This window comes from Phascolarctos cinereus, unplaced genomic scaffold, assembly GCF_003287225.1.
Source record: "Phascolarctos cinereus isolate Bilbo 61053 unplaced genomic scaffold, phaCin_HiC Scaffold_1;HRSCAF=81, whole genome shotgun sequence".
Lineage (NCBI taxonomy): Eukaryota > Metazoa > Chordata > Mammalia > Diprotodontia > Phascolarctidae > Phascolarctos > Phascolarctos cinereus.
In genome coordinates, this window is record NW_027555514.1 from 156,124,487 (window position 1) to 156,148,776 (window position 24,290).

At 35.6% G+C, this 24,290-nt stretch overlaps 1 pseudogene; it reads right to left on the minus strand.

The window, feature by feature from the left end:
- Nucleotides 1–437: 437 nt before the first annotated feature.
- Nucleotides 438–1,799, minus strand: LOC110217395 (small ribosomal subunit protein eS6-like; annotated as a pseudogene).
- Nucleotides 1,800–24,290: the final 22,491 nt, after the last annotated feature.

Consider the following 24,290-nt stretch of genomic DNA (forward strand, 5'->3'; position numbering starts at 1 on the left):
CCTTCAGTGATATATTCAGGGATACTCAGTTTAAAATTCTCCCATCCTTGAATGACATACCTAATCTTTCCCTAATCTTATCCCTATCATTATTGCTATCCATTCCCTAACCCTATCACTATATCTGTGTCTTTCTTCATTGTATTCTTCTTCTTTTCAATGAGAGGCAATGTGGTCTTGTAAGTGGAACACTAAACTTAGATTTAGATCTTGATTCAAATCTCACCTCAAACACACACTCCCTGAATGTCACTTAAACCCTCAGTTTCCCACTGCTACTTTATAGAGTTGATGTGATAAAAGCACTTTGTAAACTTGATAGTACTATAAAAGTGTCATTAGTAAGTATATGGCGAGGATATTATTTTTATTTCCATTTGACAGAAGTTATTTATTTCACATTTTTAAACATTTTAATTTTTCAAGGACTCAGGCTCTCAGGAACTTAGTTGATGTCTCTTAGCTATTTGTTCCTGTCTTTTTTCTTTATCCTCCTTCATTCTCTTGGCCAAAAGGTTAGCATATTCTTCTTCTTCTTCCTTGTTCTTCTGGGTAAGTTGCTTCTTCAAAGCAATGTGTCTATTTTTGTGCTGCAAAACATGGGGAGTCACCAGACACTGAATTTGAAGAGCCTTGGTCCTGGGTTTCTTACCTTCCTGGTTGAGGGGCTCTCTAACAATGTACTGCTGGACATCATTTTCTTCAGACAAGTTGAAAATTTTGCCTATTCTGCTAGCTCGTTAGTACCCCAGGCTACAAGACACAGTTGTTTCTGTCAGTGCTGGTATATTTTTCTTGCCTTTTCCATGATAACCAAGTTGAGGACGCTCAGGTTGGCATCTACAATACAGCCCCTAACAGATTTACATTTTTTTCTCCAGTTCTTGTAATGTGATAGCAAAAATGGCCCTTAGTGAGCAGCAGGTGGACATGTCTGGAAGCCAAAACACCCTACTTCATGGGAAAATCTTGTTTGTCATTCCCATCACTGATACGGACCACATAACCTTTCCATTCTTTTTTTTTTCTTTTTTTTTCTTTTCTTTTTTAAGCTACGCAATGGGGTTAAGTGACTTGCCCAGGGTCACACAGTCAGTAAGCGTATGTGTCTGAGGCCAGATTTGAATTCAGGTCCTCCTGAATCCAGGGCCAGTGCTCTATCCACTGCACCACCTAGCTGCCCCCAAATCGTTCCATTCTTAACCCACAGCACCAGCAGAAATTTCAATTGCCATCCATTTCTAATGAAAGTTCCACAGCTTTCTCTCATCATCAGCTTCAATGATTTTCTGACAGCCAGTGGCTGGGAAAGAGTTGTTGAACTTCATCTTTGGACAGCCATGTGCTTCAGACAGCCATTGGAAAAAGCATGATGGAGGAGATATTATTAATCAAATAAAGGCAGAATTAAATTTGCTTAAAAGAATTCATAATAGTTTAAATATGTCTTTAAAAATTATCAAAGTCTATATTACATCGCAGGAGTAGAGAACTTGAGAGATGGAAGAGAGAACCTCACCAGATATTCAATTCAATTCATACCCTAAAAGAATTCTACAACATACTGACAAGTGATCCTTCAGCTTCTGTTTGAAGATCTCTAATAAGAGGGAAATTGTCCCTTCCCTAGGTAGCTGATTCCACTTTCTGAAATCTCTATTAGGAAGATTTTTTTTAGACAATTTTGAATGTTCCTGTTTGCAATTTTGGGTCATCAAATCTAACTTTTATTCCACAGAAAGGAAAACTGGAGCTGAGAACAGCTTGCTCCTGCCTTTGTCTAATTACATGATCTGAGACCCCTTACCCTCCATCCTTGTCCTGTTCCCCCTTTTTTCATAATCTTTATCTTCTTTTATCCTAGGCATATAGATCTAGAGCCAGAAGAATATCAAGTCTAACTTTTTAATTCTATGGGTAAGCAAATTTAGGCCAGGACAGGTGAAATATCTTTTCTGAGCTCACATATTGAATACATCACAGAGACAGAATTTGAACCCAGAGTCTTTGACTCCAGATTCAATGCTCTTTCTAGTCTCTTGGGCATTATTATCTCTGTGAAGCTTTCCTTCCTTTTTCTCTTCCCCTACAAAAAAAAAAGGATCATTTCCTTCATCAGATTGGCCTAGAGCTCTTTGCTTTTTGTCTAGTACTCCTCCCACGTTAAATTCTATCATGTACCACGTGTTGTATCTTGCATTAAATTTTCTGTTTACATGCTATATCCCTCCCCTGGAGGCCTAAAGTTAGGCAATTTTTTAAAATCTTTTATTTCCAGTGCTTAGCAAAGTACATCATGTATTTTTATCAAAAGTAGGAGAAATGTGAATTAAACTGAACTCATTTTATTCTATATGTTCTGCTTTTCCATCATACTACATTGCTATATCCTAGGATTAGAAATATATTTCTATTATAAAAGGAAAAAGTATAGTGTATCAGGAATTTGCCTAAGATTTCCTTTTTTATTGTTGTTCAGTTGTGTCCCACTCTTCATGACCCATTTTGGAGTTTTCTTGGCAAAGATACTAGAGTGGTTTGTGTTTCCTCAACCAGATCATTTTACAGATGAGGAAACTGAGGCAAATAGGGTTAAGTGACTTGCCCAGCATCATATAGCTAGTAAGTGTCTGAAATCAGATTAGAACTCAAGAAGATGAATCTTCTCGACTCCAGGACTGGCATTCTAACCATGACTCCATTTAGCTGCCAAAGATTTCCTTTACTGAGATGATCATATTTTTCTATTATAAATATTTGCTTTGAAATATTAACTCCTATTAACTTCAAAAAAAGTATTTGATTCCACTGAAGTTTCTATGTAGAATTAAAACTATTACATTTCAGTTCTGTTAAACTTTAATTAGAAGAGATTCACGGAATAGTTAAGGAAAGCAAGATTAATTCCAGTGTTTGCCAGCATATTAATATATTTATATAATTTTAAAAGTTTCTTAGTACTGAGAATTCATTCTGTATATATGAGTTTTGAGCTCAGGATGTCTAAGATTTGGTTCATGCTTTGGAGATAGACTGGACTATGTAAAATTGTAATTACTTCCTAGTCTGTAGACCTATGACTTGAAACTTTATTTCCCCCCCCGAAATTTGTAAGTATTCAAGTTACACATGTATAAATAAACCTAAAAGCTTTCTTCCCTACTATACTTCCATAAGCTGTAGGGAGTTAAACATCAAGAAAATTCAAAACTATCATTTTAGAGACATCCATACATTTATTTATTTATTATTTATTTAGCATATTTTGAGCACCTACTATTTGGAGTGCCAAGGGGGATTCAAAAGAGGTTGAGGCTCTTAACACTGAGAGGTACAAGTTTTATTGGGGAGACAAAAAAAATCTAGGTAATAAGAGCCCAAATAAGAATGTCACAATATCTCTTGGCTTCATTTTTATCATCATCTTTTATCATCTATAGACTAGAAGATCTCTGAGGTACCTTTGAGAAATAAGTCTGTGATTTCATGAACCATATGGTATAGATTCTATATAGAAAACTCCCTTCTTTAACATAAGGAAAAAATATAAGCTTCGTGTAAAAGGGTTTGGATATTGACACAATTGGATACTGAAAAATTCCCTAGGTCTTCATTGAATTATAGTATTTTAATTACTTAAGGAAAAAAAAAAGGTGAGAACGTTTTCTATAACCAGAGTAGGAAAATAGAAAAAATGAAGTGTCTGACCATGGTTTCTGGGGTGGAAAAAATTAAAAGAAAAATAAGTCAGCCTGATTGAAAGAGAGTTATCAAATTACTATGATGGCAAGCACTGGAATTAATCCTGTGTGGTTGAGTTTGTTAATTGGGAAGAGTTAATGGAGATCTTTACAAACAAGCCTGGACATTTTCTGATAAAGATGTCAACATGGTATAGTAGAATGGACTGTGGATTTGGAATCACAGAATCTATGTTTGAATCCTTCCTCTGCTACTTAGTACCTATGTAACCATGAGTAAATTATTTATTCTTTCTATGCCTCATTTTAAAAATGAGTTTATTGATTCAGATGAGCTCTTAAGTGCCTTCCAATTCTAACTCTACCACCTTGTTATCAGCAATGAGTATGATTATACAATCTTAAGGCATTTAATGAAGCCGGTGGCAGAGTGGATAGAGAATTGGCCCTAGGGCCAGGAAGACCTATGTTCAAGTTTTACTTCTGACACACATGTGACCTTGTACAAAACACTGTAGGTCAGATTTTAAAGCAACTCTTGTAGACTGCAGGTTGTAGAGAAGGTGGTAAGGTTCCTCAACTAGGAATAACCAATACCATGAATTGACATGGTATGAAATGACAAGTCCAGTCTCTATCACCTAACACAGTCAGAGATTTTTTTTTTCAGGATAATGTCCTTTAACAGAGCAGAGGCATTTTGAAGTAAAGGAAAAAAAAGTAATTTAATTAATATATATGCATATATAAGCATGTAAATTTATATTTCACAATATATTTCTATATAAATATATTTCATATATATTTCAGGAAATATACAAGGTATATGTATATATATATATATATATGTATATTTAGGAAAATATATATAAGGTAAAAAATTATTTTCTTTTTTGATAATAAAACATAAGTAAGATGTACACATATATGAACTATTTTTGGAAACTGTTAAATTCATAACTTTTCATTTAAGCTGTGATGTCACAACACAACTCTGTTGTGTGGAATGTTTTTGGTGTTTTTTGTTCCTCTGTGATTAGTGAGTCATTTGATTTGTAAATAAAGTTTGTAGCAGTCTTTACTAACACAACAAAGTGAAAATGTGTTCCTAAATTTGCTCATAATTTAAACATCCCTGGCCAAGAGCAGATTGTTTGGCATAAACAAAGGATAACTGACTGGCAAAACTGAAGAGATGACAAAATTGATCATGTTGTATTAAAGTTCATAATAGTCAAGAAAGAGGATTCTGGGAATATTCAAAGGTGCACTCTAGACTTTAGGAAAACATGAAAAAAGTTACAAGATATATTAAATATTATTACTTGGCCACTAGAGACTCAAAACCAAAGATGACTAAATAGGGATCAGAGACTTTGAAAAGCAAAATTCTTGGGGGGCAGAACCAAGATGGCGGAATAAAAGCAGTGACTTGCTTGAGTTCTGCCCAAAACCCTCCTAAACACCTACAAAAAATGGCTCTAAACAAACTCTAAGGCAGCAGAAACCAGAAAAATAAAAAGTGAAACAAACTTCCAGCCCAAGACAGCCTGGATGGTTGATCCGAAAGGTATATGGCATTGGGCTGAGAGAGGAATGCAGTTCAGAGTGGGCACACAGGCCACAGTGAACCTGGAGCAGGCCTCAGAGGACTGAATCATGGGCAGCTTTGGGGGTTTCCAGACCTCTCAGCCCATGAACTCTGAAGACAACTTAGAAGGTGAGTGGGAAAAGTCTGTTTCTGAGGTGAGAGAGAAGTACAGATGCCAGAGTTCCCAGGTCAAGGAGAAAATATTACAAGCTTCCAGAAAGAAATAATTCAAGTGTCGTGGAAACACAATCAGGATAACACAAGATTTAGCAGCTTCTACATTAAGGGACAGAGGCATGGAATATAATATTCTGGAGGGCAAAGGAGATAGGATTATAACCAAGAATCACCTACAGCAAAATTGAGTATAATCCTTCAGGGGAAAAAATGGTCATTTAGTGAAATACAGGACTTTCAAGCATTCTTGATGAAAATACTAGAGTTGAATAGAAAATTTGACCTTCAAATACAAAACTCAAGTGGAACATGGAAGAGGTAAACAGGAAAGAGAAATCATAAGAGTCTTATTAAAGTTGAACTTTTTACATTCCTGCATGGAAAGATGAGATTCGTAACTCATGAGTCCTTTGATGGTATTAAGGTAGTGGGAGGGGAAAATTTATATTTATGTATAGACAGATAGACAGATAGATAGATAGAGGGCACAGGGTGAGTTGAAGATGAAGGGATGATATCTGGAAAATAAAATTAAGGGGTGAGAGAGGATTATACTGGGAGAATGAGAAAGAGAGAGGTAGAATGGGGTAAATTATCCCACATGAAACAGACAAGTAAAGGCTTTTACAGTGGAAGCGAAATGGGGGAAGGTGAGAGGGAATGAATGAATCTTATTCTTATAGGATTTGGCTTAAGGAGGGAATAACATACACACTCAATTGGGTATGGAAATCTATCTTACCCTACAGGAAAATAAGGGGGGAAGGGGACAAGAGAGCAGGGAATTCATAGAGAGGAGGGCAAATTGGGGTAGGGGATAATAGAAGCAAACACTTCTGAGGAGGGACAGGGTCAAAAGAAAGAATAGAATAAGTAGGGGGTAGGATAAGATGAAGGGAAATATACTTAATTTTTCACAACATGATTACTATGGAAGTGTTTTGCATGACTACACATCTATAACCTTTATCGAGAGGCTTGCCTTTTCAATGAGGGTGGGTGGGGAGGGAGTAAGGGAGAAAATTTGTAACCCAAAGTTTTAAAAACACATGTTAAAAAATAAAAAGTTGAAATAAATTTTAAAAAATTTTAAAAAACACTAGAGAGAAAAAAAGGAAAAAAATATTGTTATATGTTCGTGAACATTAGTAATGAAAAAAAAGCGTGGCAGCTATTATAAATCAATCTAAGTAGATGTACAAGCTCTTTACCAAAGAGTCTCATTTCTGAAGATACATTAAAATAAGAACAAAGAAATATCAGAAAGTCTCTAACATTCTAAAAGAATAGAAGTTTTTAAAATGGTACAAACAAGTGAAAAGGAGTTGGTGGTAAGGTTTGCTTAAAACAAGGAAAGGCTAAGCCCTTAGGAGATGTGATGTGAAGTGAACAAAGGAAAAAAAAGATCTTAACCCCTAATTTGTTTCCATCTTCTTTATCCAACTGAATTATCTTTAGTTTGGAAAAGGAAGAGCAAACATGATTAAGAGTGAACTGAAGTCCAAGACAGATAAGTGGACACTCCAGGGGCACTTTGGTGCTTTAAATGAGTTTAGGTTCCTAGAAACAGAAGAATCATATCTCAGGGCATTGAAGGGAACTTATAGGCACTATTGTTGAAAAACTGTCTACACCCTAGAGGAGTTATGACAACAAGAGAGCTATCAGAAGACTGAATAGGAGAGAATGCTGTCCCAATTTTCCAAAAGGAGAAAAAAACATTATACATACACATATACATATATACATGTGTATGTGCATTTATATACGTACACATATATAAATGCACATACACATGCACACACAGATATACATACACACGTATCATATATATGTATACACACACACACACACATATACATATATACATTTATATTTTCCAGGAGCTACAGAATATTAACTTTGAAATAAATTCTTGGCAAAATTTAAAGTAACTCATGTCATTTGGTGTTCCTACATCCCTATTCTTAGACAGAAAGACTGGGTTCAATATTAAGAACTTCCCTTTAAACATTAACTGAACAGCTCATGCTATTTAAATTCTGACCTAGGGGTATTCCATACTATCCACTCCACAGTCCTAGTACATTCATTAGAATCGTTATATTCAAAGTCTGGTTAGCAAGAAAAATGCCATTTCCTTCCTCCTATTCCTACATCCTCAGAAAACTAGTGGAAATGCCAGGACCTCAGGTAGCTCAGGTCCAGCTGATGCTAAGCAGTTCCTTTAAACAGAGAAGAAAGGCAAAAGAATAAGATAATATCAGAACAATCCTCAATGCTGGTGATTTGTATTAGACTCATCATGTCATATTGGAAAAAAAAAACTAGGTTGAGCTTGGAGTCTTGGGTTTCCATTTCCACACTTACTGTGTTAGTAGTATTTTCTGATTTTTTGATTTCTGATCATCTCTAGGAGTTTACTCTATTGGATTCAGTCCACAGGACATTTATTTGTTTTGTCAATGTGTTTACATAGGTACAGATTTCCTAGTGGGAACATGTTTGCCATGTGAATTAACTGACCAGTCAACAAACATTTAATTGACTGTGTGCCAGGAATTATGCTAGATACCATGGATATGAACAACAAATAATATATTCTCTGTCCTCAAGAAACTTACATTCTATTACTCGGCTAGGGACACAATCTTCCCCCCACCCACTCTAGTGGAATCTGCCTTTGATTAGGCATGTGTTTGAGTGTTGATCTGAGATTCTTCTTCTTATAAAGCATATAATTAGTGGAAGTGAAGCAGTTCCTGGAGAGTATCACCAGTCACGAAAGTTTCTGATCTTGCCTTGTATGAACTTGCTTTCTTCAAAAACAAAGAAAAGAGAAATGTATCTGTTTTGGTTTATATCATCCTTTATGAGCATAGCTTTTTCCTAACCAGGGATAACTAAGATTTTTTTTTAAAGGAAAGTTAAAAACAAAGCAGTTGAGTAAAACCAAGTGAATTAAACAGTGTATGCAATAATCTATATCCATAGTCTCTCACCTCTGCAAATAAGAGGTATTTGTACACCTGCTTTTAATCACTGCTGCAAAAAAGCATTGATAACAGCTGGCCTCAAAAAAGATGCCTAAAATTCTGCCGTGTCTGTGCACCAGCTTTCAGTACTTCTTACATTGTTGTGTCTACGTGGATGCGTGAGTACTCTGCTCCCGTGATTCAGACTCTTTCAGTTCTTCTTTCTTTTGCTGTTGTGTTGACATATGAGTCTAGTCCCCTTGCCTCCCTCTGTTGAGCTGAGTTGCCTGAGCCATGAACACATAGCATCCTGCAGGTGTTCTATCTCTGTTCTCCTATACTCTCCACTCAGCTATCAAAGTGATCTTCCTAAAACACATCTGCCCATGTTACCCCACACCCCTACTCAATCAACTCCAATAGCTCCTTATTACCTCCAGAATAAAATATGAAATCCCTTCTTTGATTTTTAAAGTCTTTTACATCCTGGCCCCTTTCTACTTTTCCGATAATTTTCTAATTCGTTTCCCTCTGATTACTCTCTAATTGAGCAATACTAACCTGTGTTCTTCTCGCACAAAGCTTCTTTTCCCAGTCTTTTCACAGACTCTCCCCCACATGTGGAAGGCCCTCCCTCCTCACTACTGCCTCCTGGCTTCCTTAATGTCTTGGCTCAAATTCCACCTTTGGCAAGAGGCCTTCCTGCCTTCCCTAGGCACAACTGGTGCCTGTCCAGTAACAATACCTTCCATTTGAACTCTACGTGTGTTTGTATGTATCTGTGTTGTGTGCATACAGATATATCTCTATACGTACATATGTACACATATGCATGCATTATATATGTGCACGCACATATATGTGTATATGTGCACATGTGTATATGTACACACATATAAGCATGCATACATACATGCATCTTTACAACCCATATGTACACACACATGTATGCATGCATGCACAGATATGTGCATATACATATACAAGTGGGCATATGCAGTACACATGTGCAAGTGCATACACATACATACACGTGTGCAAACACACATACATATATGCATGTGAGCATATGTGCATGCATACATGCCTATAATACAGGTATATGTTCATGCATATACATATACACATATTCATGCACACACATATACATATACATATATACATACACATACATATACATATACACATACACATGCACACACACATACACACACATACACACACACACACATACACACACACACACACACATATATAGTTGTTTGAAAAATCTGTCTCCCACTAGAAAACAAGAGCTCAATGACAAGGGCAGGGGCTAAATTTTGTTTTTATTTTTCGACTCTTTGCCTTAAGCACTGTGCTAAGTGCTTTGGATATGAATAAGAAAAACAATTTCTGCCCTGAAGGAGGCTACAGACTATTAGAGGAAGACAGCACACTAAATGAAGCAGAAAAGGGGCAAGGACAAGACTGGACAGATGTTCAGTGGAATCAAAATCAAGCAGAGATTCTGAGGGAAAAAGGAGAGCTCCCTGGAAAATGCTGAAACTTCAGAGCCTTCTACAAAGGGAGGGTTTTGGGAGGAGCTTCCTACTCTACTCTCCAGCACTCCAATCAGAAAGGAGAGGCAAGCGAAGGTATTTGTAAGGTATAGATTATGAAAATCTGAGTCAATCTTCTTGGTGATAAGATTTCAGGTGATCACCTCATCCTGGAGTGGAGCCATCATGTCCCAACTGGGAGCTACATGCTTAATTGAATAAAAACTCTTATTATATTCGTGTTGACCGACCAACTTCAATGCTTATCTTCAGTCATGAAATTCATTTTTTTCTTTCTATCCAAGAGTTTTTTCCTAGAACCTATCTTTTTTTTTGCCTTTTTATATGAACTTTAACATAACAAATATGAAAATTTCAACATACACAAAAAGATAGAGGATTTTATATGAAAGTGTGAACTTTTTTATTATATACACATTTGAAAGTGTATATAATATTTAATATGATAGCAACAAAATTATCCTGTTGATGAGTATCACCTTACAAATCCCCTCCTGTTCTATTCAATGCGTTTTAAAATGTTTCATGAAAGCTCTTTTATTTTGAAATATCAAATTCACACGTTAGTTATATCTGAAAAAAAAATCTCATTTTTTACCTCCATTCTATCACATCACAACCAAGTACAAGGAAACATGTTTCTTTATTAGCTTTTTGAAGTTATAAATCATCATTTCATTGGTCAGAGCCTCTTTCTCAAAGTTTTTTTTTCCCTCCTCATAATTATTATTGTGATTATATACATTATTTTCCTGTTCTGCTCACTTCACATCTGCTCATATAAGGCTTCTAGGGTTTCTCAGGAACTTCCTTTTTCATCGTTTCTAATGTCACAATAATATTCCATTACATGCATTTGCCATAATTTGTTCAGCTGTTTCCCTACTGATGGATGCTCATTTTGTTTCTAGTGTTTTCCTACAACAAAATATGAAGTATATATAAATGTACATGTATCTTTTTCGTTTGTCTTTGATTTCATTGGGATATATGTCTAGTGTCAGTGGGTCAAAGGACAAGCAAATTTAGTGAATTTGGGACCAATTAACAGCGTTTCAACAATCCATTTGTGTTCCTCTCCTGTCACAGTCCCTCCAACAATTTTGATTTTTTTTTATCATTACCTATGATATATATGACAGACATGAAGCAGAACCTACGAACTAATTGTTTATTTCTTTTATTATTAGTGATGTAAAATGTTTTTCATGTAGTTATTTGTAGCTTCAATTTTTCCCTTGGAAAACTACCAGTTCGTATGTTTTTACCATTTGCCCATTTTAAATGTCTCTTTTTCTCATATATGTATATCAGTTCCATGAAAATCATTCCGTGTATCATTCCATGAAATATGAGATCTTTATCAGAGAAATTTGCTGCAAAGATTTTTCTCAGTTAACTGCGTTGATTTTTCTCTTTTGACTGCCCAAATATAATTGTATTGACTTCCCTTGTATAAAAGTATTTCAATTTTATTTATTAAAAATTATTCACTTTATATTTATAATCTCTACCACTTGTTTGGGTAAGCACTCTCCCTTATCTGTATAATTGTGAAATGGTATATCCTTCCATGTTCCTCTAATTTGTCATATATGTCATATTATTGTAGTGATAGAAATTCTGAGAGATAAAGTTCTGAGTATAATCAATTATTAGCTACACTAGTAGTAACCAATAAATTACGTCTATGACCTCTCAAAAACCAAAGTCCCTGAGGGAGGGCAGGGTCTTTTATGGTGATTAACAGGATAACAGAGCAACATAACTTTCTGACTGGCCAAAAAGTAACCTTCTAGCATCAGTTTGATGTTAAAATTGTTGGACCTCCCCTTCTGAATCTGTTATTGTTGTTCAGTCATGTCCAACTCTTCATGACTCCATTTGGGGTTTTCTTGTCAAAGATCATGGAGTGGTTTGTTATTTCTTTCTCTAGCTCATTTTACATTTGGGGAAACTGAGGCAGACATGCGTAAGTGACTTGCCCAGGGTCACACAACTAGTAAGTGTCTAAGGCTAGATTTGAACCCAGGTCTTTTTGACTCCAAGCCCAGGGTTCTACTTTGTAACCAAGCTACCTCTTCTGAACCTCCACACCCCAATCACAAATAAGACCTGTGATTTGAGTCACAAAACAAAGGTAAAACAATCCAGATGGAAGTGTTATCTCAGCTCCTTCCTATAACAAGGTTGGGAGATGAGATTAGTTTTCAAGAGTAATTCTCAAGTGATGGGATTAGTCTGCAGGCCATGGGAGTTATTACTATAGTTTAAATCATAGAGAGTTGACCTTTTAGGTTAATCAAGTTTCTCCCAGGATTTAGATTACAAGGGTTAGGAACAACGAAAGGGAATATTAAATCTAGCTTGATTAACCTTTAGAATAGATTTACAATTAATTTTCATTTTCACATCACTCCATTCATTTGAAAAGTATTACTTCAAATGCATGGTATATAGTTTGAAATGCTGGTCTTGGATCACAGGCTCATAAATGTAGATGTAGAAAAAATCTCAGAAGTACCCAATCCAACTCCCATATTTTATAGATGGGCAAACTTAATTTCAGTTAACTTGGTCAGGGTTCAGGGGCCTTAAGTAACTTTTCTAAGGTCAAAATGGTAGGAAATGTCAGAGCTGGGATATGAACTCAAGTTCTCTGACTCTGAAGCTAGTATTGTTTCTACCAGTATAACCTCCTTGCTGTTATGTTGCTTTTTCGTTTTCTAGCAATTTTTTCTTCAAAAATGGAGGGTAGGTGGCTTAATGGAGAGAGCTCTGGGCCTGGAGTCAGGAAGATTACCAGCTGTGGACTCTAGGCAAGTCACTTAACCTCTGTTTGCCTTAATCCACTGGAAAAGGAAATGGCCCAGCATGATCCAGTATCTTTGCCAGGGAACCCCCATGGACAGTATTGGCATGTTATGTTAGGTCACAAGATCTGGACACAACTGAATGAAAACAAATTCTTGTATAATTATCACCTCTTGAATTCTATTTATATCTTTTTTCCCCCCAGTGATCAACTTTTCTATATTTTTTGCCAGTACTGAATAGTTTGGATGACTATGATTTTGGAGTATATTTTTAGATTTTGTATTGCTAGGTATCTTCCTTGAATATATATACACACACACACACACATACATGCATATACATACATACATCCACACACACACGTACATATATATATATTGCTCTTGAAATCTTGATTTTTTTGTTCCTCCAGATGAATTTCACTATTTTTTTCAGCTCTATAAAATACCCTTTCATTGTTTGAAATAACATGATACAAAATTTGTAAATTAATTTATGTCATACTACCCTTATTATCACAGTAAATGGGCCAACTATGAACCATTAATATCTCTTTGCCTATTTAACTCCTCCTTTATTTCCGTGAAGAGTACTTTGTAATTGTATGAGATATATAATTCCTGAGTGTCCTTTTGGTGGATCTGGTATTTTTACCATTCTGTCTACTACTCCTTCCTTCATTCCTTCCTTAATGCTGTCCAGGACCCAAAATATTTAAATGGTTAAACTTCATTATGCTATGAAATTTATGGTATGGAATTTCAGACTCCAAACTATATGCAGCTGAGATACATGATAAGCTTTCTCCTCTTTATTCATTACTTTGGCAAAGGCTTAAAGCACTGTTTTTCAGGTGCTCCCACTTTCAATCTGTCTCTTCAGGTCCTTCTCAGCAGCCTTGATCTTTAGATCCCTAGAATTGTAATTCTTCTGGTTGGTTTATTTTAATTTCTACTTGCCATCTTTGTTGTTGTTTAGTCATATTTCATTTCTGTCTAACTCTTCATAACTTCATTTGGGGTTTTCTTGGCAGAGATACTGGAGTGATTTGCCATTTCCTTCTCTTAGCCTGTTTTACAGAGGAGGAACTGAGGCAAGCAGGGTTAAATGACTTGCCCAGGGTCACATAGCTAGAAAGTGTCTGAGGCTAGATTTGAACTTAGGAAGATGAGTCTTGACTTCAGCCTGGGCACTCTCTCCACTGTGCCACTTAGCTGCCTAAGGGGTGACTTTAGTTCTCATTTGGTTTCTAGAAGGGGATAAGTTATTTTCCTCCGCCTGCCCTTTTCTCTCCTTTCTGGTTTTTGTAGGGTGGTGTAGGAAAAAGAGCACTATGCTGGGAGAAGGAATTAGATTCAAGTCTCTTATTTTTTCTCTTTGTCTCTTATTGCCTATATCACCTTGAATAAATCAGTCTTGATTTCCTGGGCTAACTAGATAGTATATAAATTGCCTTCTGACACCAAGATTCTATGATGAAAGCTCCGCAGAGGCTGCACTCTAGGCTCTTGAATTTTGGATCAACCATCAAAAGTATAATCTCCATCTCTTCTTTCCCATGTTAGGATACTTTAGGATCTGTACTACTATAGATGTTTTTGTTTGTTTGTTTGTTTTTGTAGTAGCTTTGGGATTAGCTGCTCTGTTGGGAGATCTCTCCTCTATTTTCTGTTCAGCTTTTCTATATGTATGTATTTTTTTTAAATACCCTTTAGCTTTCTACAGTGCCGACATTGGGTAATACCTACTATCTGTCCTACTTTGAGAGTACTTTTATTGTTCCACCCCGTGCTCATTTAGAAATTATACACACATGCACACACATATTTATATGCACACATACATTATCTATCCATCCATCTATCTATCCAATAGGCTTTCATTAAACATTTTGAAATGTTCAATATTCCACATTTAGACTTAACCCAGAGACATTTGAATCCTTTCTCCTTTTTGCCACTGAATTTACCATTGGGAATTCATAGCATCTTAGATTTAGAGCTTGAAGGGACCTTAGAGGTCATCTGTTTTAACTCTCATTTTAGAGATGAGGAATAATTATTTTTAACAGCTGCATGGGAGTTGGCTTAGGAATCCCAAGTGTCTTTCATTTGGGGAGTTTTAGAGGAATAGTTCTGACTCAGACAATGAATCCTTGTGTATTCTTTGACTTCTTTCTATCTTGTGTGATAACTTTATGTGATGTAATTAGCATTACTACATTGATTGTTTCAGTTTGGAGAACAGTTAGAGAAAGTAACCACAAGGACTTTCACTGACTGATAGGTGAATCACAGCAATGGATTCTGTTTTTTAAAATTACTTTGTCTTTTTCTGTCTTCTTTTTGGCATTACTCATGTTGTACATTTAGGTTATACAAAGGTACTTTATACAAATGTATTAGTTCATAAGAGGTGATCGCTGATTGTTTCACACTTATTGTAACTTATAACTGCCACTAGCTTAATGGAGATCCACTATATTCACAGATTATTTTTTGGCCCAAATAGGCAATGACTAAATAATGTCAAAATCCAGTTTAAAAGTCTGAAGTACTTTGCATATGCTTACAGCAAATCAAACAATACAGGAGAATTGTAGACTTATGTGCGTACGGTAGGCCAGTAATCATGTTCAGGATGGCAAGATTCTCTGACTTGTCAGAAAAAAAAAAAGGTGAATGACCTCAAAAATATCAGATTAGGCATGCAACTGATTATCCAGACCATTGGATTATCACTGACCATCTCTATACGGATCTTCTCCATTCTGAGATCTTCAATCAAATTGCTAGTATAGTTATGAACTATAAAGTTCAAAGTTGTATCCCAAGGAGAATGCCAAGACTTTTCCTACATGGACTACCTTGTGAAAGGTAGCTGCATAGCAATGAACACACACATTCAAAAGGCTTTTCAGCCTTAGACCACCATGACCATGCTATCTTACTGCACCTAGGGCCTTCACTTGCACTTACTCATTCACATCAACAGGCATTCATTAAGCATCTACCTTAAGCCAGGCACTGTGCTAAGCATCAGGAACACAAGAACAAAAATGAAATATCCCCTTCTATCAAGAAATTTACATTTTAATGGGGAAGAAACATACAGAATATATTGTTGATCAGTCGTTTCAGTAATATCCAACTCTCTGTGATTCCATTTGAGGTTTTCTTGGAAAAGATATTAGAGAGATTTTGCATTTTCTTCCCTAGCTCATTTTATACATGAGGAAACAGGGTTAAATGACTTGCCCAGGATCACACAGCTAATAATTATTTGAGGGCAAATTTGAACTCAGGTCTTCCTAACTCCAGGCCTGGTGCCTTAACCAATGTGCAACCTAGCTGCCTGACAGAATATATACAACATGAACATAGGGTGGATATGGGAAAGAGGGAGTAGCAAAAAGGGGATCAGGAAAAGCTTCATGTTTATCTTTCTATGTCTTGCTCTCTTTTTCTGTCTCTGTATCTCTCTTATTTATTCTCAAACATATGATCATATATTTGAGAATGAGTAACATAGATACAGAGACAGACTGGTTTTAGTATATTGTTTGAGTGCAGATACTGGCAAATAATTTCTCACTGCAATGTTCACATTTCCTTCCCCTGTCTACTGTGTTCTAACTTGTACTAACACAAGGACGTCAGATGTTTGAGAGTTGAAACTCAGGCTGAGCCTAAAAAACAGAACTCGGACAGAGGTCAAGAACTGAGGCCAACCCATTAGAGCAACAAGAACTCGTTACCTAAGTCAGAAGTCTCAGTAAAAGGGATGGAGTGCCAGAAAAGAAAACATGTACACATATCAGCATATACCAAATATTGCGGTTATGATTAAGCCAGCTGCCAAATTATTTCTTGGGGCAGCTAGGTGATGCAGTGGATAAAACAAGGGAAATGGAGTCAGAAGGACCTGAGTTCAAATCCAGCCTTAGACACTTCTAGCTGTGTAACCTGGGCAAGGTATTTAACACTGTTTGACTCAATTTCCTCACCTGTAAAATTGATCTGGAGAAGGAAATAGCAAACCATTCCAGTATCTTTGCCAAGAAAAGTCCAAACAGGGGTCACAAAGAGTTGGACACAACTGAAATGACTTAACAACAACCATTTACTTCCTGCATACTCTCTTCTTAAGGTAAGGACAAATCTCAATCTTGACATATAATCTGGCAGTGGAAGCAAGCAAATGCCCCTGTATGTTGTAGAGGAACGAGGGGGCAGAGATGCAAGTCTTTCTTAACATTTCCCATAAGTTAATTCCATGAGTAAGTTTTGGATTCTTTAGGAAACTCATGAAAGTCTCAAAGCACCCTTCTCTATAAAAGCCCAGATTGCAGCTTGATCACATAGGGAACATGAATTGCTCTCCCTCCCCCCTCCATGAGGATGCAGTGCCAAGAATTGGGCTCATGACCTTAGAGCTTTTGAAGGCGCACATGTATGATATTGGCATCTTTTCAGTGAATACATATGGTGTTCGTCACATTGAAAGATAAATACATCCCCAGGATGGATGAAACATGCCCCAGTTGACAGAATGGTTGCCTTGAAATTCTGTTCTGCCTCTTGCCCAGTGTACAAGTTTCTATAATTTCTAGTATGATCACCGTATTAGAGCAGCTGGTGTGTCTTCACATGTTTCTGGTGCTCGAACAACCTTCTACTTTCACTCTTGAGATAGGTTAACTGTTCTTATCTACTTGCAGAAATGATTTATTTCCTTCAAATTGGGGGGTGAGGGGAGTACAGAGATTCACAGGAGGAAAAAAAATGTGTCTATCTTTAACACAAGAATAGCTCTATTGCCATTCTCAATAGTTATGTATACAGCTGACTTGTCTACTAAATTCCCGTTTATATTTTTCTATAATGACTTTGCTACCAGGACTCTGGAGTTGAGAAAGTCCAGATCAGCTAATAACTGCTTCCTGCTGTGTTTTGACACCATTTGACTCTGAGTCAACAAAGGTTTCTTCTGTATCATGGCTGTGACATTGCTGCTTGACAATATTAATTGAATGTTTCCCCCTAGATGTTGAACCATTGACACAGAAGTCATAATTATGTGTGCTTCCCAGAGGTCAAGGGTTAATTGCCAGGCAACAGTTCCCTACCAGTCTACAGTTAGCTCGTGTATGAGAAAACTTAATAATTTATTTGAATCAATCAGTCTAATGTTCATAAAGAGGGAGGAAAACTGGTTGAATGGGGCAGGGGGCCAGCAGGGGAATGCCATTATCACAAAGGTCAGGTTTGTTTGCTCAGAGATCAGCTTTGAATTTTAGCTAGCCAAGGGTGTTTACTAATAAACTGTGCAAACATATAAGCAAGTAGGAACAGAGACACTGTGGCTAGACGTTTTGTTTCCAAAATATTGGCACAAATTGCAAAGGCCATTCATAAAACCAGACTATTATGGGTAAAACGCAGGATCATTAAGTGTACAAAATATTAGGCTGCTTTCCTTAATCTACTCAAATCCAAGGATTGCACATCACAGAGATTCAAAGGCACAAAATAGGCAAACTATTCATCAGTAAAACAGAAGGAAATGCCAAAAGGAGTGTGTGAATTTAACGCTCAGAAAAAAAAAAAGCCAAATAGAATGTGAAAAGGTCTGTGAATTTCAGACTTTTAAGATAGTATGTGTTGGCCTCTTTAAAACAGCCTTCCCGTTGTCCTTAGCTCCTGACCTAATCTACCCCTTGCCATTGCCCTAAGGTCTCTCTTAAAAACAGCCAATTAACTATGCCAAACTACTGATCTTATGTTAGCTACAGTATGTCCCAAAAATCTTAGTGCAGCTTTTAGCTAAATTGAACTAAGACTTTTGTATCTATGGAGATGGGGGATGCAAAAGACAAATTCATTTTTACCATGACACAAGAAAGACAAGAATAAAAAGCAGGACAAATTTAGCTCTATATAATTTTCTCCTAACACTAGCACTCTGTTTCCTGGTTGGCCTGGCTCTTACCCTCTCTTTGTGTTAATTTCCCCACATTTCTAATTGGACCATGAGACAATCAGTATACTGATGTGCTAGCTCATCTATGATTTTATTCTATATTCAATCTCTGCTCGGCATTTTGCCCAATATTCTGTTCGTTAAAGCTCTAAAACCAAAGGGCAGAACACTGTGAGTAGAATTCACTGAGGACTTTGTTTAAATGTTGCTACCCCTTCATGCTTTTCTGTTACAGAGCTCTCATCAGCAACAATGTGTTATGACTACACTGCATTTGTTGGGGGTTGGGGGTGGGGGATTGAAGTAAAGAGAGGTCTAAAATCCTTGCCAAATTGGTTGCCTGAAATTGAGTTTGTAGATTAATAGTGTTTTGGGTGCTATCTTATTCCTGCATTGGTAAGGAAACTGATCAGAGTCCTTTCCTTAGCCGCCATGCTCAGATAACTTAGTTCACATCAAACAACTAGTGATTCATTAGTGTTAGAATTTTAGGTAGTTCAGTGCATTTGAAAAACAAACTGGTTGCTTTGTACATCTGTCCCTTGGATTTTTCCATGGATATGTTAGCAACCAGATCAATCTAATTAAACATTTGACTTTCATCTGGCATTCTCTTTTTATTATTGTAAAAATGCACAAACCCTACATATGTTAGAAGTAACTTAGGTCAAGGACTGTGTACTTAATATTTTATGAGTTATAAATATATTGTTTATGTTCATGAGTCTAAGTAGCAGTACATGAAACAAAGTCAACTCTCCACTCAAGTTCAGACATTATCATCATCATCATTATTATTATTATTGTTATTTTACTGAATTAGAACTTTTTGGAGCCATAGCAAGCTGTAATTCAAAGGTCTTGGCTCTTTTGGAATTTTGTTTAGACATTTTTTTTTCCCAGAAGAGCTACTCTGATTTTATAATTTTGTCACATTGCATTAAGAATAGTTGCATTTCAAAGATGGAGACTGACCACTCTCATAGGTCCAGACCAGATTGATCAGAAACATTCAGAACAGAACACATGTAATCAGTTTTCCATTCTACTAAGACAGTTTCATTGTGTTCAGGGCTATTCTTTTCAGTTCTGTGGATCCTGTGTTCTGAACCAAAGGAGAGTTCTTTGGGTCAAATACAGCCTCAGTCTAACATCCCTTTTCTAAGTAGAGCACTTAAACCCTTTGGAACATTTATGCAAAGACTCAAAGGGCCTCTTCAACATCAAATAGCTTTAATAAAACAATATGCTGATGAGTTAATGTATATGAATCGGAAACATATGTGTTCCCTTACCCTTGAAGTACACACAATTTATAAATTAAGTGGTGTGCATGTATAAAAGACTTGGGGGCTGATTTTTTCAATTTTGAAAAATAAATGCAGTCATTTGGAAATTGTTCTTCTGTCGCTGAACATTTGACCAACTTAAAATATAAACATCATTGCCCACAGAGTATAACAGAAGTCTGTGGATGAGCCTTCTAAAAGAGAATAAACTAGATTATGTGCTATTCACTCTCCCGATGACTAATCTGTTCCAAAGATCATTCTTTAACATATTTTATTATTATTATTATTATTATTATTATTATTATTATTATTATTATTATTATTATTATTATTATTATTATTATTAAGCAATGTGACAGATTTCCTTGCATTAACCGTTCCTTTTTAGTTACAGTTTTGGCTCTTTATGAAATAGTGTAGTACGTTGGAAAGAAAACTGAACTTGTAATCACAGAAGCTATATGAATCCCAGATCTTCCACTTACTACCTATGTGACCTTGGCCAAATAATCCCTGTGCCTGAATTTCCTCATCTATGAAAATGAAAGTGCTAGATTGGTTGAACTCTCTGGGTCTTTTCTTTAAATATTCAGGGTCCTATTTAGATCTAGGATCCTATGATTTACCTTTTTCTTTACCTAGAAGACTATGGAGGGATAGGAAACAAAGTGTTTACAACATGCCTACTTTGTGCCAGGTGCTGTTAAGCACTTTGTAGATATTATTTCATTTGAAAGAACAAGTCTAAAGATATGGTTAGCTGCAAAATAATTTTAATTGTAATCTGTCATAATAAAAAGATGTAACAAAAATGCGCTGATAAATAATACTAATAATGAAATAAAATATATAACCTGGGACATTAATATTTGTCATCTTCTGAGCATCTTCAGATGCTGCACTTAAATGTTCATATGGCATTGGATTTCTTTTATGTTTCCTTGTCATATCATATAAGAGAAGGTACACCTATTAGATGAAATTTGCCTCATATAATATAATAATAATACATTGTAATATGTATTATATGTAATCTATAATATGATAATATATAATAATAATATAATGAAGCAATTTCATGTAATAGAAAAATACTGAATTTGTAGTTAAAAGACATGGATTTGACTTACAGCTTTACTGCTTATTTTCTGTATAACCATGGGCCCAAGGCTTTTTTTTTTTCCCCACTGCTTCTCTGGGCCTAACTTTTTTGATGAATAAAATAAATATTCTAGATCATCACTATGATCTTTTCTACCTCTAAATCTATGACCCCATAAATACAACCCCCCCCACACATATAAGGCCACTGGAAAAAAGGAGGGCCACACAAGTAAAAAGTGAATTTACCATTTTGATGGCTCTTCAATGATGTATCACTCCACTGGTACTAAATATAACACATTAATGCCATCACCTTCTATCTGTGGAATTTCTTAAATTTCTAGCAAGGTTTACCCAATGCTAGAGGTCTTCTGTCAATTTTCTAAATTTTGTGGTGACCATTAAAATTTTTCCCTCCGTTATCCCTTGCTTTTGCTGCATGGCCATGGTGCTTTCTCTTTTGGTAATACATGTTCTTGAGAAGGTCTTTTATTTCGTTTATTCTACAGAAGTCATCACTGGCAATACACCGTTATCCATTTAGGCCCCAATGCATTTCTTCATCATCAAAATGGTGATTCTTTAGAAATCTTGGAATTCTATGATTTGAAGCTAAATAATATCACAGGTTTAAAAAAATGATAAATGTGAAATATGTAACCTATACATTAAGTGTAGAATATATACACAAAATGACATTCAATTAATAGGATGATAATACATTTATGTAGCACTTTGAGAATAAATGCATTATGTTAAGCACAGTTAAAGAAGACAGTATGAAAGAAGATAGAAAACAGAGAAAGAATAAGGGGAAAAGATGGAACTTGGATATTTGCCAAATCCTTAAGGGACATAGGTTTAATGCTTTTATCACTTCTACTCCTTTGAAAAAAAAAAGTATCCCTTTAGATATTTAAGAATGTAAACATTATCAGAATTTCTTACATTTCCAATTCCTGTCTAAGATTTAGAAGCCAAAACAATCTTGAAAATCTCCATTCTCCACCCCTACCCCCCCCTTTTTTTTCCAGAGAAAAAATTCTTAACTTCCTAATTTGGAAAGGAACGTTGCGTACCATTTTGAAATGTATTATGTTATAATAGATATCAAAAGAAACAACCACATAAACTTAAAAACTAATTGGTAAAAACCTATATAAAACCATTAACATTTCACAAAATAGAAACAAATTAAAAAAATATATTTCTCTTCTGTGTTCTTTCTAGATCTTTCTTATATGTTGTAAGCCTTACATCTTTATATCCTTCCTCCTGTCTTCTTTCTCTTTATTGTCCTTTTCCTTCTGCCCTGTCTTCCTTAATTTCAAAAATATAGCTGTGGTCAATGCATATAAACTTGGTCTGCTAATTTTACTTTTTATCAGTGTGTGTATATAGATAGATAGATAGATAAAAAGTAAAATTAGTAATATATGTAAGTAAAATACATTTTATCAGTGTGTGTATATATATACATAGGGATAAAAAGTAAAATTAGTTTATATATATATATATATATATATATATATTTCCCATATATCATTGTATGATTCATAGTTATTTTTATAGCACCATAATATTCCATTACAGCATTATACCACAATGTGTTTAGCCATTATTCAATTGCTGACCATATAGGTTATTTTCATTTTCTGCTATTATAAACACAGCAGCTATGAATACTTTTGAACAGATAGGTCTCCCTCCCCACATCTTTTTGGCATTTGGGGGTATATTAATAGGAGAAAAAAGGGCCATGTGTCTTCTACTGGAGGATGGCAACAGGATTACTTTGATGTCAGGTTTATTGAATACACCTGATCTGCTCTATTTGCTTTAATGTTTAGGCTCCCATCTTGGCACTGCTTTCTTAAATAAAGTTCTGGCAATAGAATTACTAGGAAGAAAACTAATATCAATTTAATTCAATTTAACAAGCATTTTTAGAGCAAGACATTTAACCCTATTTGTCTCAGTATCTCATCTACCTCATCTGTAAAATAAGCTGGAGAAGTTAATTACAAACAACTCGTGTGTTTGCAAAAAAAAAAAAAAAAGACAGCAACCAAAGAATCTACCCTACAGGTAATGAGGAAGATCAAATGCCTTAAAATATGGAAAGTGCTTTACAAACCTAAAGTCCTATATGGTTGATAGCTATCATCAGCACTTTTATTGTATAATTTCAGATTTATTTGGCTACTTTTGTCTCTCCTGCTGGTGTAAGGGAGTATTTCCACCTTGTCTTGGTCATTGCAGTCTATTTTACAAAGAAAAAAATATGTTTATTTCACTTAGTAGTATCTCCATCTTAAAGTATTTCAGAATATTGCTAAGAATTATTAAAAGTCCTGTTGCATTTTTGCAGTGTAGGACATAAATCTTATTTTAAAACACTATAGAAGGGGCAGCTAGGTGGCACAGTGGATACAGCACAGGCCCTGAAGTCAGGAGGATCTGAGTTCAAATGCGGCCTTAGACCAAACACTTGACACTTACTAGCTGTGTGACCCTGGGCAAGTGACTTAACCCCAATTGCCTAAAAATTTAAAAAAAAATGAAAAAAGAAAACACTATATAAATATAAATTCAAAGGCTCATAGAGTAAGAGGTGGATAAGATCTCAGATTTCATCAAGTCTGATCCCTTTGTTTTATAAATAAAGAAACTATGACCTGGCAGGTGAAGGGAACTGCTCAAAGTCACATAGGTAATGCAGTGACATTGCTAGGATTTGAATCCACATTCTTTGGCTCAAAATCATTATTTGATTTCCAATTTAAATAAGCTATCACATTTATAACTCATAGATCCATGAGCAGATGTCACTAAGCTAGCCCTAGAGATCTCCTGGCTTAGCTATCACGTACTTCTCCAGGTGATGATCTCTTTGTGCTATGACTTCAAAGGATATGAAATCAGCCCAGTCCAATTTGAAATGATTTTGAGTCACCATTCAGTTAGTTAATAAATATTTATTGAGTATCTACTATGTGCTAGGAATTCTGCTAAACACTAAGAATATAAAAAAAAAGCAAAAAATAGTCCTTGATCATAAGGAGCTGATGTCCTATTTCCTTCTCTCT